This window comes from Neopelma chrysocephalum, unplaced genomic scaffold (genome assembly GCF_003984885.1).
Source record: "Neopelma chrysocephalum unplaced genomic scaffold, ASM398488v2 Primary Assembly neopelma1_84, whole genome shotgun sequence".
NCBI lineage: Eukaryota > Metazoa > Chordata > Aves > Passeriformes > Pipridae > Neopelma > Neopelma chrysocephalum.
In genome coordinates this window covers 65,394-77,114 of record NW_020897746.1, presented here as the reverse complement: position 1 = coordinate 77,114, position 11,721 = coordinate 65,394, and the positions used below count along the sequence as shown (strand labels likewise).

Below are 11,721 nucleotides of genomic sequence, written 5' to 3'. Positions count from 1 at the left end.
TCTGCTATCCCTCCAGCTCTCACACATGTGGCTGAAAATGAAGCAGGCAGCTACGTGAAGACATCATGTGTCTCCTTTCCTCTGCAGTGACAAAGGCCCAAAATAGCCCTGCTCTCCTAAGACTCCTGCTCAGGGTCGTGCCTGTCTGTGGGCATGATTCACTTCCACTAATAGTGCCTGAGATATTCCTGGGAGGGTAGGCTGCCTTCTGTGCCTCAGTGCCATGTGCTGCCGTGCAGGAGCTGGACAACTGTGCTGTGTCCCAAGACAGCAGATGCTATTCTTATCCCAGGGAGACTTGCTCCAGCACAGCTCCATTCCCAGCTGAAAGGTTAAAGGTCAGACTGCGGCCCGAGCGTGCTCTCCCTGCTCAGAGTCTGAATCCAGAGTGGCCCCTTTGGAGCCTGTGCAACTGTGCTGTGCCAACCCAGCACCTGGGCGCTGGCCCCTCTCTCCTGGGACGTGCTGTCCCACAGGGAACACAACAGCTGCCCAGGTACTTCCAGCAGTCAGCTGGGGCTCACCGGGGTCGAGGGGACATCCCCTCTCTTGTAAACCTACCCATGGAAAAGGCGGGCTGAGCTGTAGCTCTGAAAATGCAGCATTTTCCAGCTGCCACCCTGGAGTCCCGGTCTGGGTGAGGAAGAAGGAAGAAGGCAGAGGCAGGGCTTGCTCCCAGGTTCGGCAGCACTGCAGGGGCCATATCCCTTTGCTCAAACTGTGCTTTCCCAGCACTCGCTGAGCGAAGGCTGCAGGGCCGAAGCCCAGACATCCCTCGAGGGCCACGGCAGTATCTGGGCTGAAGGAGGAGCCCTGGCCAGGCTGGTGACCGTGACACGGCGCTCATGGAGACCCAGCCCCGCCCGCAGCCCGACTGCCCGGGCCCTCTGGAGAGCTCCGGAAAGCCCGTTCCTGCGGGCTCCGGCCCCGGGGCCACCGGACAGAGCACACCCAGAGCGGGGCCATCAGCTGGGCCCGGGCTGTGCCTGTCGCCTCAGCCCTGGCGCTGCTGCTCTGACGGCCCCGGCCCCATCAGCTTTATCCTCAGCCTGGGCCTTGTCACCCGACACGGAAGGACAGACAATTTCCTTCAGGGATCCTTAGCAGAAAGACGATGGAATTCTTGCCGGGGGGAGCCGGGGGTGCCTCTCGGCCCCACCCGGCCCCTGTCAGTCCCAGGGAGCTCAGCGGGGCGGCCCCGAGCTCCCCCTCTGCTCCAGGCCCCACTGCCAGGGGATGGCAGCCTGGAGCCATCACGGGACCCTCCTCTGGGCAGCTGCTTCTCTGCACAGCAGCCGCTCGGCCTCACTCAACCGGGGGCTTTAAACCTGCTGCAACTGCCGGGCCCAGGACTGGGAGGGAATCACAGCACAAGGGTTCAAAGGCAACCAGGCCGCTCAGCCAGTTTCATCTGCTCCCCACTGGGACAGAAGAAAGACAGGTGGGATGGGCCAAAGAACATCTGGGAATGTTGGAAGAAAAGACCCTGAGGTGACAGAAGCAGACAGTGCTTCTGTGTTTCTTGGGAAAAGGGGCTTCCAAGCAGTTTAGCAGGATGGAATGGGATCAAACTTAAAGGCAGATCTGGAAAACTGGAAAAAATATTTGTAATTTTCAGTGGGAAATTTAATGAAGAGAATTAAAGTACTTTGGGAGGATGAAATCAGACAGAAATGCATGTTATTTGTCCCTTGAGCCAGGGAGAAAAGCAATTGGGATCACAAGTTTTTACACACTTAACCATGTCAAGCACTTGTGAAAATTACTTTGCTATTCAATTCATTATAGTAATCGAATCTAATTATTGCCAATATTAGTACAAGTATTCTTTATGTGGTGCACTGCTGCTTAATGTTTGCTCCCTTTAGGCCGTGTTTTATCTTAGAGATAGCCTAAAGTATTTTGAATGGAGCACACTTTGTAACTCTCTTCTGAAAAAAGGAAAATATTCCTGTAAGGAAGAGTAAGGAGAAGAAGAGCCAAAATGACAAGTATGAAGAATATGACGTAGAAAAAGGTATGGATAGAAATTAATTTTGTAAGTCAAGAGATGAGCAAAGTAAAGTCTGGGTGTGGAAGTATGAAAAAATCTTTTCAAGTGAAAATAAGTTTCATTAAGATACATGGAGGGTTCTATCACCAACACCATAACTGCTTAATTTGAAGTTAAAAGGATTTGGAGTTATTATTAAGGAAATATTTGAGTGAGAAAAACTGTATGGTAAAACAGAGTATCTATAATATTGCAGAATCTCCTTTAATCTGTGCTTCTAAAGATCTGTTCTAGACAAGCACCTCTCAAGGACTGTGTAGATATGGATGGTATCATATGACCTTCTATAGAAAAATTCCAAGTATATCAATAACTTTCTTGCAACTGAAACTGTGGTGAGCATCATATATATTTTTATGTTTACATTTCATAGTCAATTACTGATCCTGCTATAAAGTCTATAAAGTTGTGTAGGCATGTTAATATAAAATCATAGAATTCCACAGTGGTTTGGTTTGGAAGGGACCTTAAAGATCATCCAGTTTCATCCCCTGCCATGGGCAGGGCCATCTTCCACTAGACCAAGTTGCTCCAAGCCCTGTCCAAGCTTCTCTGGGCAATCTGTGCCAGGGCCTCACCACTTTCACAGGCAAGAATTTCTTTTTAATATCCAATCTAAACCTACTCTCAGTCAGTTTGAAGCCATTCCCCCTGTCCTATCACTACAATTTCTGATGAAGAATCCCTCTCTTGCTTCCTAGAAATATTAATTTCTAATATCTGAAATATGACTTTTATCTATTAAAAGCTTCTTTTCCAGTTGCAAAGAGTTCTCATTTTAGAGTTCTGTTTATTTGCCTGAACATCACATTAGTTTGGGGAATACATTTTAAGGGATATTAAAAATTGATTTTTCCAAATTGATAAATAAATAATGTGCCTTTAATTTAAGAAACACTGTAAACGCCCTTTTAAAAAAAGAACTCTTGTTGTTTTTATTGGCCTATTATGATACTTTTTTTTCAGAATTCTTTAACTAATAAAAAAACCCCTCTAATGGTACAATATGTACTCTAGTGATATGTCAGCTTAAGACATATCACAAGTATCTGGAACATAGAGAAAAACCAGCAATATCAGGTTTTCTTTCATGCTGAACTAACACTAATATTCACCTGGTGAGGCTATAAATTATGATAAATTTCTGAGATCCAAATAGCATTCCCAGGGGAGGGAAAGCAAAGGTTCCTTCCTCTGGGATACCTATTGCCATACCTAGAGGATGACACCTTTGGCATTGACACTGTCTGTGGGGTTGGGCTGCCTGGCAGCTGCTGAGTGCTGACTGACCCCAGGGGAAACACAGCTCCAAAGTGGCCATAAACGACCATCTCAGAGAGAAAGTTTAAAATAGATGCAGTGCCTGTGTTCCAACAGAACACACGTCTCAGACCTGCGAACTCCTGTGCTATAGAGGGGCATCTGCATCTCCTGAGCTGACCGTTCCAGTTACACAGTATTTTGAAAATATTCTGTATTAAAGGAAAAAAACTTCTTGACAAAGACGTTGAGGAAGTAAACTCAACAGTTGAATTCACCATGAATTTACCAATGAACCTGCCATAGAACCACGAAAAGGGCATACACAGAGGTCCTTCATTTCTTTTTCCCAGTTCTACATGTATTAGTTCTCTTGAATTCAGAGTTTTTACACAGATAGGACTGAGGACACCATACACACATTGGGGGACTAATGGGTGAAACTCAGTCTTTGCAGTGCAGTCAAGACACAGCTCTGCTCTGAGACCTTGCACCCTGAGAGATACTGGCTGCCTGGAGGCACTTCTCGGGGAGCAAGGGCACTTTGAGGGACCCGAGGAACTGATTTTGGAGGAATGCAATGCTTGTGTTGCTCAGCTAAGTGGTGATGAAGTGAAGTTGGCATTGCATCTTTGGCTGCAGCAGATTTGGGATATGTTTTCTCAGGCCAGTGTCCCCTCCTCCTTTGGACAAGGCATTCACTTCTTTGTTTTGGGATAAACTCAAGTATTTCCAAGTACTTTGTGATAAGCCCATGGAGAGAAAGGTCTGTCCCAGGTAGACTTTAGTAGGGTGAGTAGGACAGGACAGGAGATGTAAGCACCTGTCTCCTCAGGACAGGAGATGTAAGCACTGTTAGAATCTGCAGCTGCTGATCTCTCACATGGGCCACCACTCCTTGGCACCTTGGCTGTGGGTTGTCATGACAATGTCATTGTCATTGTCTTCCGCTGGAGCTGTTCTGCTTTACACAACTGATTTGCCCTTCAGGAAGAGCAGGGATTTGTATCCTCCCCTTGGCATCTAGGATGGATGCAGAGAGCAATCAAAGAAATGTTTAGACTGACCACCAAGGAAATCTATCTGCTAATGTTACAGGAAGCTGTGGTGGAATCTCTTAAGTGACAGGAGCCTCAGTGGTTGGAAAGACAATGCCCTTGAAAATATTATACTTGTAGTATATGTCCTGCAGATTAACTATAGCACTGTCTACCTTGGCACCTGGGAAATCTCTCTGCAGTTTAATCACTATTTTTACTTCCTCAAATATGTGGCTTCATATGCAAATTTGGCTGAAGTGCAAAAAACATGTAAGTTTGTAACAGTCAGTCAAGGATCAGAACAAAGGGAATTGAACTGCATATGTGGATATTTGCTTTCTCTGGGTTAGTCTCAGTCAGTGGAGGATCACAGTAACGTGCCATGTGTTCAGAGAACACTTCATGAGTTCAAAAAGTGCTTGGACAAATTCAGCAGTTAAAATTCACTATGAGCTGTTAAATACCCAGACATTGCATTCTGCTCAGGGACTCCATAAACACAAATTACTGGAAGTTGGGAGAGTTTGGGAGAAGTGCCATTCTATCTGGATGCTCCTTCCTGGCCATCACTTTCAAAGACAGAAGGTTTGGCTACGTGGACCTTTGATCTCACAATCACAGCCTATTTTAGATTATGATGCAGTTTCCTGCAGGGGTTAATACTATGCTTCTTCCTTACTTTCTTTTCATTCCCCTTCCTTCCTCCTTTTACAGTTACTTGCTACTTCAATTACCTTTTTCTCCCCAGCTGTCTTCCAGCCTGCCCATCCCACTCACCTGCTCTGTAACAGGAACCCCTCAGCTCCTTTGGTGGGGGATTGAAAGGGCATCCCAAGGGTCATCTCCTTGGACTGAATCTCCTGCTCCAAGCTCTTCTGCTGCTGTTGGCTGTGGACACAGGAGGAGTGTGTGTAATGTGCACCTGTGGTTCACGTTTGAAAGCTGCCCATCCTCTAATCCCACATTATGGGGTTTATTTGCCTCTCATGTTCAGTTAACTCATTCTGAGGACTTCCAAGAATACCAGTCTGTGGAAAGCTCCTTAGGAAACAAATTTAACATTAAAACTCCTCCTGGGACAGGAGCATTCACTTTCCTTGACTTGTAGTGAGGGTAAATCACAGCTGCATTAAGATCTGCAGAAATTAATTTCTGAATAGAGCAGAAGGGACAGGGGACAGCAGGACCATTAAAGCCCCTCCATGGCCAGCCTGTGACATCAGCGTGTCTTCACAGGTGCTCACACTTAGACACAGAAATTTTTGCTTACATTTGCCATGGTAAAGAATGAATGGTCCACATTGCTTTTCAACCTGCAGCTTTTGTCTCATTAGTTATGGTCCTCAGTAGTTTTTCCTCGGAAATCATCTATTGCTCTCAGCCCATTCCTTCAGCCACATTTATCAGAAACGTTAGTTCAGTGGCAAATTTCCCAACCAGATGTCACATCAAAATTATGGACTGAGCACATTCTTCACATAATATTGAAAGCATGCACCTTAATGGAGCAACACTGAATTGATAAATAACCTTTTAACACGGAAAATGTGCTCTTACCATTTCCAGGGCTCAGTGTCCAACCACATCCTAGCAGAAGTACAGGGATGAGCAGTGTTGCTACAGAGTGTTGTTCTGACATTTCTGCTTGCCCTGTGCTAACATTCCTGGCAGCTCTCATTTTACACAGAGGCAGCAGAAAAGCTGCTGCAGCAGGGGCTGAGTGTTCCCTGTCAGACCGTCCATCACAGGCTGCAGAGCAAACTGACCTCTCTAGGCAGGCCCTACCCTAACGACAGCATGGCCAACAACAGCACTTGAGAGAAAGCCCTGCAAGGATTTGAGATCCTTTTTTTTGGCAGTGGGGAAATCATGTGCAAGACAGGAAACTTCAGACTCCTTCCTACATCATTGCACTTTCTGGAAGAATCATAAGTGTAGTTCTAACCCACATGATTTTTGTATTTCCCAGGAAAGGGTCTGTCACTAGCCCAGCCTCTGCTGTTTTGGGGTGATGGTGTTGGGGTTTTTTTACATAAAAATGCTATATGTTAATGTCCTGATTCTGGAATTGAAATATTGCCATTTATTTTGGGGGGATACTACTCTGCTCTGTATAAGTTACAGAGTCTGGCAAGAAAAAACATTAGACCAGAAAATGATTTTCAATAGCTAGTTCTCACATTGCCATACATGTTTTTAAATCTATAGAATCAAGGCACTGAACAAAATAATTTTTTTCTTTCCCTAAAATATAAGGGCGCTGATACTAAATACTAATTTCCCATTAGAAGTGAATTTAGGCAATCTTTGCTGAAATCACATCCTTTTCTGAAACATTCCCACAAATACTAAATGATAAGCAGGGGAAGGACTTGGCAATGACTGCCCTTCACTATTCTGGACATAATGCCAAACAGTTTAGCAGACATAGGAAAAGTGAAAGAGATGACACTGGTGTCTCAGCATCCTAAAGAGAAAGAGCCTGCAGAAGGAAAAGCAGGAAAAGAAATCAGAACAATTGCTCCTCCAACTGAATAATTTCTTCCCTGCTGCCTGTGCTCTCAGAAATGTGAAGCTGTTGTGAGGTCTCCATATGGTTTGGAAAAGACCTCTAACATCATTCCATTCAGCCTTTACCCCAGCACTGCCAAGTCTGCCACTAAACCATGTCCCCACACATCTTCTAAATCCCTCCAGGATGGGAACTCCACCCCTGCCCTGGGCAGCTGTGCCAGGGCTGGACAACCCTTTCAAGTGAAGAAATTTTCCCAATATCCAACCTAAACTTCCTCTGGCACAATTTGAGGCCATTCCTGCTCCTCCTGTCCCTTGTTCCCTGGGAGTAGAGCCCAAACCCCCCCCCCCGACTCCCCCCTCCTGTCAGGGAGTTGTGGAGAGTGAGAAGGTCCCCCCTGAGCCTCCTTTTCTCCAGGCTGAGTCCCCTCCAGCTCCTTCAACCACTCCTGGTGTGCCAGACCCTTCCCAGCTCCGTTCCCTTCCCTGGACACGCTCCAGCCCCTCAATGAATTTCTTGCAGTGAGGGGCCCAGAACTGCCCCCAGGATTTGAGGTGCAGCCCAGAGACTTTTGCAATATACCTGTCTGAGTGTCCACATGACCAGGATTTTTAAATCTGTGGAAGCAAATTCCTCAAGTTAGTTTGCCTACAAATATGAAGATGCCTTTTTGAACTTTGCATGTTGGTTCCCACATTCTAACTGTGTTTGCTTTATTTGTTTCTCTCTGGGCAGAAAAGAAGACCAGTGAGCCTGAAGAGGAGCATAGAGACTTGCATTCATTCTTCTTTTTCTGGTGTTGCAACTGGACAGGAGGTCCTGGTCAGCTTGGTCCAGGATGGAAGGAGGACCTAAGCAGAAGGCCTGAAGGTGGTTGGTTCTGTGCCAATGACATGGAGATACTGGTCTTGGACTTTCTTTATAATTAGACAAGTTACAAGGCTGCTGCTACTGCTCTAAGAAGCAGATCAGAGAGTGAGATTTCCATGGGGCCACAAACTCAAAAGCTTTGATAGTGCTCCACTTTCACACTTCACCAGTGTTCATGTGATCCCCTCCTTCTCCCCAGAACTCCCCAGCTCATGCTCACTGAACACAAGGGAAGGGAAATCACATTGTAGGGACTTACAGAAAGTGGGATGGGACCTGTTTTCAGAATGCCTGGATGTCATCACACCAGCACTTTGCCCACACCTTATGTCCGTGCAGGACCATCTTTATCCAGGGATTTCTCTGATTCTGCCCCTTCTGGCTGTGCTGTGGTTTGCTTCTAGTCCTACTGGACTCCAGGCCCTGAAACAGAAGTGGCAGAATGTCAATGGCTGGCAGGATCCATTTCTCCCTTTGTTTTGCATGAGGACATTGCTGCCTCTTTCAACAGATCCCTGTTCCCAAGGACAGGTGTCATCTTGGCTGCCCCATGGTTGGAGAGAGGAAGTTGGATGGTTTTCTGCGGCCTAGCTCATGGAACTGTGAGAACTGTAGAGCTAAATCTTCATGGAGTCTGGATCTGGTAATTCAAATTAAAGAGTATTTCTCTGCAAGAGCCTGGAATGCTCAATAGGCCATGTGACAGCAATTTATCACTTCAGTGAGACTGATAATCTCTATGAATTAAAACAAATCCAAAGTTGGTGTGTACCCCAGAGCTTTTTACAAGATCCTTATCTGAGTGTCCATATGATCAGGAATTTTAAATCCATGGAAGAAAATTCTTCAAGTTAGTTTGCCCACAAATATGAATTAATATAATATTTATCTTCCAGGAATACCATCTAGAGGAAAAGGGTGAAAGTTTAGGTTTTGTTTTCTCCCTGAAGTTCTCCAACCTTCCCATGTTGGGCTTCCAGTCCTTTTCTATCCATTTTCTCACAGTTTCTTTCTCAGTTTCTAATCCCTCTGGGTCTAGTGCAGAGGGTGAGGGGTTTTCCCTTTGAAAGCTGCTCTGACAGCTGATGTTCCATTTGTGTGAACCATGTGCACATAGATGCCAGTGCTGCAGTTTTTTCCCTCCATGCCATTGTTTATTTGGAGTGAAAGAGAAAGTAGGTTTGGCTAAAGAGCAGGGCCCCAAGCCAAGGGTTGTGTGGTGCTGATGCTGATGCTGTTCTGGTGGCCAGGAGCACTGAGGGCTGACTGCAAAGTAACTCACACCATTTCACCTGATACCAGAGATCACACTCAGGAACAGACTTATTTAGCATTAGAGGTGTAGTCTTGATAGTTAAATCTATGTGCTTTATCCAGCCTTCAAAGGAGAAAACAGGTTTGTGAAGTGAGACTTCCCCTTTTGAATACATGTGAAAGACTGTCACTTTTCCCTGTATTCATTAATTTTGTTCTATGTTATAATTTCTACTGATTTCAAAGAATCATAGAATCATAGAATGGTTTGGGTTGGAAGGGACCTTAAAGATCATCTCATTCCATCTCCCCCTACCATGGGCAGGGACACCTTCCACTGTCCCAGGTTGCTCCAAGCCCCATCCAACCTGGCCTTGAACACTTCCAGGGATGGGGCAGCCACAGCTTCTCTGGGCAACCTGTGCCAGGGCCTCCCCACCCTCACAGGGAACAATTTCTTCCCAATATCTAATCTAAACCTACTCTCTGTCAGCATGAAGCCCCTTGTCCTGTCACTCCCTTGTAAATAGTCTCTCTCTATCCTTCTTGCAGGTTCCCTTCAGGTCCTGGAAGGCCACAATTAAGTCACCCCAAAGCTTCTCTTCTCCATACTGAACAATCCCAGTTCTCCCATCGTGTCCTCCCAGCAGAGCTGCTCCATCCCTCTGATCATCTTGGTGCCTCCTCTGGACTCTCTCCAGCAGCTCCATGTGCTCCCTGTGCTGTTCCCCAGGGCTGGAGCAGCTCTGCAGGGGGGTCTCACCTGAGGGGCAGAGGGGCAGAATCCCCCCCTGCCCTGCTGCCCACGCTGTGGGATCAGCCCAGGGCATGGGAGGTTTCTGGGTCCCAGCACATATTTGTCCAGTGCACTCATCACTGCACTGTAGTTCCCTGGATTTCTCCATAAGCCCTTTCAATACCACGGCATTGCATTACTCACTGGGCAGTCTTGTGATATCTAAATGGATTTTTAAGTAGGAGTTTCAACACTATGTTTGGAAACTATAAGTTCTGTAAGTTCCTCTAGATTTTTGGACATCTGTATTTAGGACTAAGAAGGAAAGAAATCTTTCCAATGAGACTACAAACCTGATGACAAGGGTCTGAAATCAGTTTTGTTATGGGAAAAGCACAAAAGCTCAGAAGTGAGAGAGGAATAGCTGCAAATGTAGGAATTTTACAAGGAAGAAGGGGAACACGAGCAGAATTATGGAGATAATGTGGGATAGTGTGCACTACTGGAACATGGTCATGGGACTGTTTAGGAGGAATAGACAGTGGAAATGGGAAGGATTTATGCTTTATGTCAAAGTGCTCCTTGCTTGTGCAATGCTCCATGTGAGGCTGCAGAACATTCTGTCAAAGATGGGAGGAAAATGAGGGATGTTGTGATGGGGTCTGTCATGGACCACCTGACCAAGACAAAGCAGTGGAGGATGATTTCTACAACTAGTAGAAAGTCACAAGTCTCCTCTGCCTTAGAGAGGTTTTCAGCCATGTGGACATCTGCTGTGAGGGCAACAGCACCAGGCAAGTTATGCCAGAAATTCTTAGGCAGCGCTAATGTCAACATCCCAACGTAAATTCTGGCCAGGCAATGCTGAGTGCTGGAAGTAAGGATGAACTAGTGATAAATATGATCCCAGATGGCAGCTTAGGCTGCAGCAAACACATGATGACTGGATGAAGGATCTAGTGGAAAGCTGGGAAGATAAGCAACAGAATTAGCACTCTAGACTTCGTAAGACTGGAATTCATTGCATTCAGGGAACTGCCAGTTAGCACACACATGGCAGCAACTGTGAAAGAGAATGCCAGGAGAGGAGGTTAGAGTTTAAAGGAAAATTATGAAGAGCACAGGAACAAACTATCTTGTTCTGCAGGAGGACTGGGAATTGGATCTTAGCTAAGCAAACTTCTTGATGAATTAAAACACAAAAGTATGTAAGAGGTGGAGGCAAGGACTGGCAACAAAATAAGGACTATAAAACATTGCTTGAGTACTTCAAACATTGAGCATAACAGTTCTGCATGGATGATGCAGAAGGGAGTTCAGAGAAAATGTGTGTTTGATGCTGAATATGGGTGACCACCTAGTGAGAGATGATTCAAAAAGCACTTGTATGCAGCACCTTTTCTGCGTCAGTCTTCATTGGCAAAATTTGTCCCTCAACGTCAGCATCTTCCAACAGAGTTTGAGAAAGAAAGGGACAATCAAAGTGGGGAAGTCCTGACCTTGCTTCTTAGTGAAGCTGAACTTTCTAAGAGAAACTGAATGTATTCACATCCATGGGGCTGGGTTGTGACTCATCAAAGGTTGCTGAAGGAATTCACCCACATAACTGCAAGGCTTATGTTTACCACTGGTGAAAAATGATGACTCCCAGGGAAGGTCCCAGATGAGGGGGAAAAGGCTATTGTTACGCCCACCTTTAAAAAAGGCAGGGACCTGTACCAGGGTAGCTGTAAGCTGCTCAGTTGCACTTTAGTTATTTGAAAGATGATGTGTCCTCTTGGTATTTATCAGGAAAAGTAATCATGTTTGATCAACCTGTTTGGCTTCTATGATGAAGTGACTGCTACCCTTTATTAGTTCTTTTCTGATAATTGGCAGACTTTTGCCCGGGTAATTTTTAATAGTGTCATTAAGTGGTCTTTAGTCTACTAAAACTGAACTGCTGTCCTTTGATACCTTATTTCTACACAATCGTATTGAATTTGGGGGGTTA

The 11,721-nt window shown here is 45.7% G+C and overlaps 2 long non-coding RNA genes across 2 annotated transcripts in view; one reads left to right on the top strand and one right to left on the bottom strand.

Annotated features, from left to right (window-relative positions):
- LOC113971471 overlaps window positions 1-11,721 on the bottom strand; it is a 51,394-nt gene that overhangs the window by 13,378 nt on the left and 26,295 nt on the right. Inside the window, exon 3 of the long non-coding RNA XR_003535562.1 lies at window positions 8,063-8,161. This is a non-coding gene — a long non-coding RNA (uncharacterized LOC113971471). The remainder of the gene's footprint in view (window positions 1-8,062; window positions 8,162-11,721) is intronic.
- LOC113971473 lies at window positions 8,052-8,509 on the top strand. The gene is made up of 2 exons (XR_003535564.1): window positions 8,052-8,182; window positions 8,270-8,509. It is a non-coding gene; the product is annotated as an uncharacterized LOC113971473 (long non-coding RNA).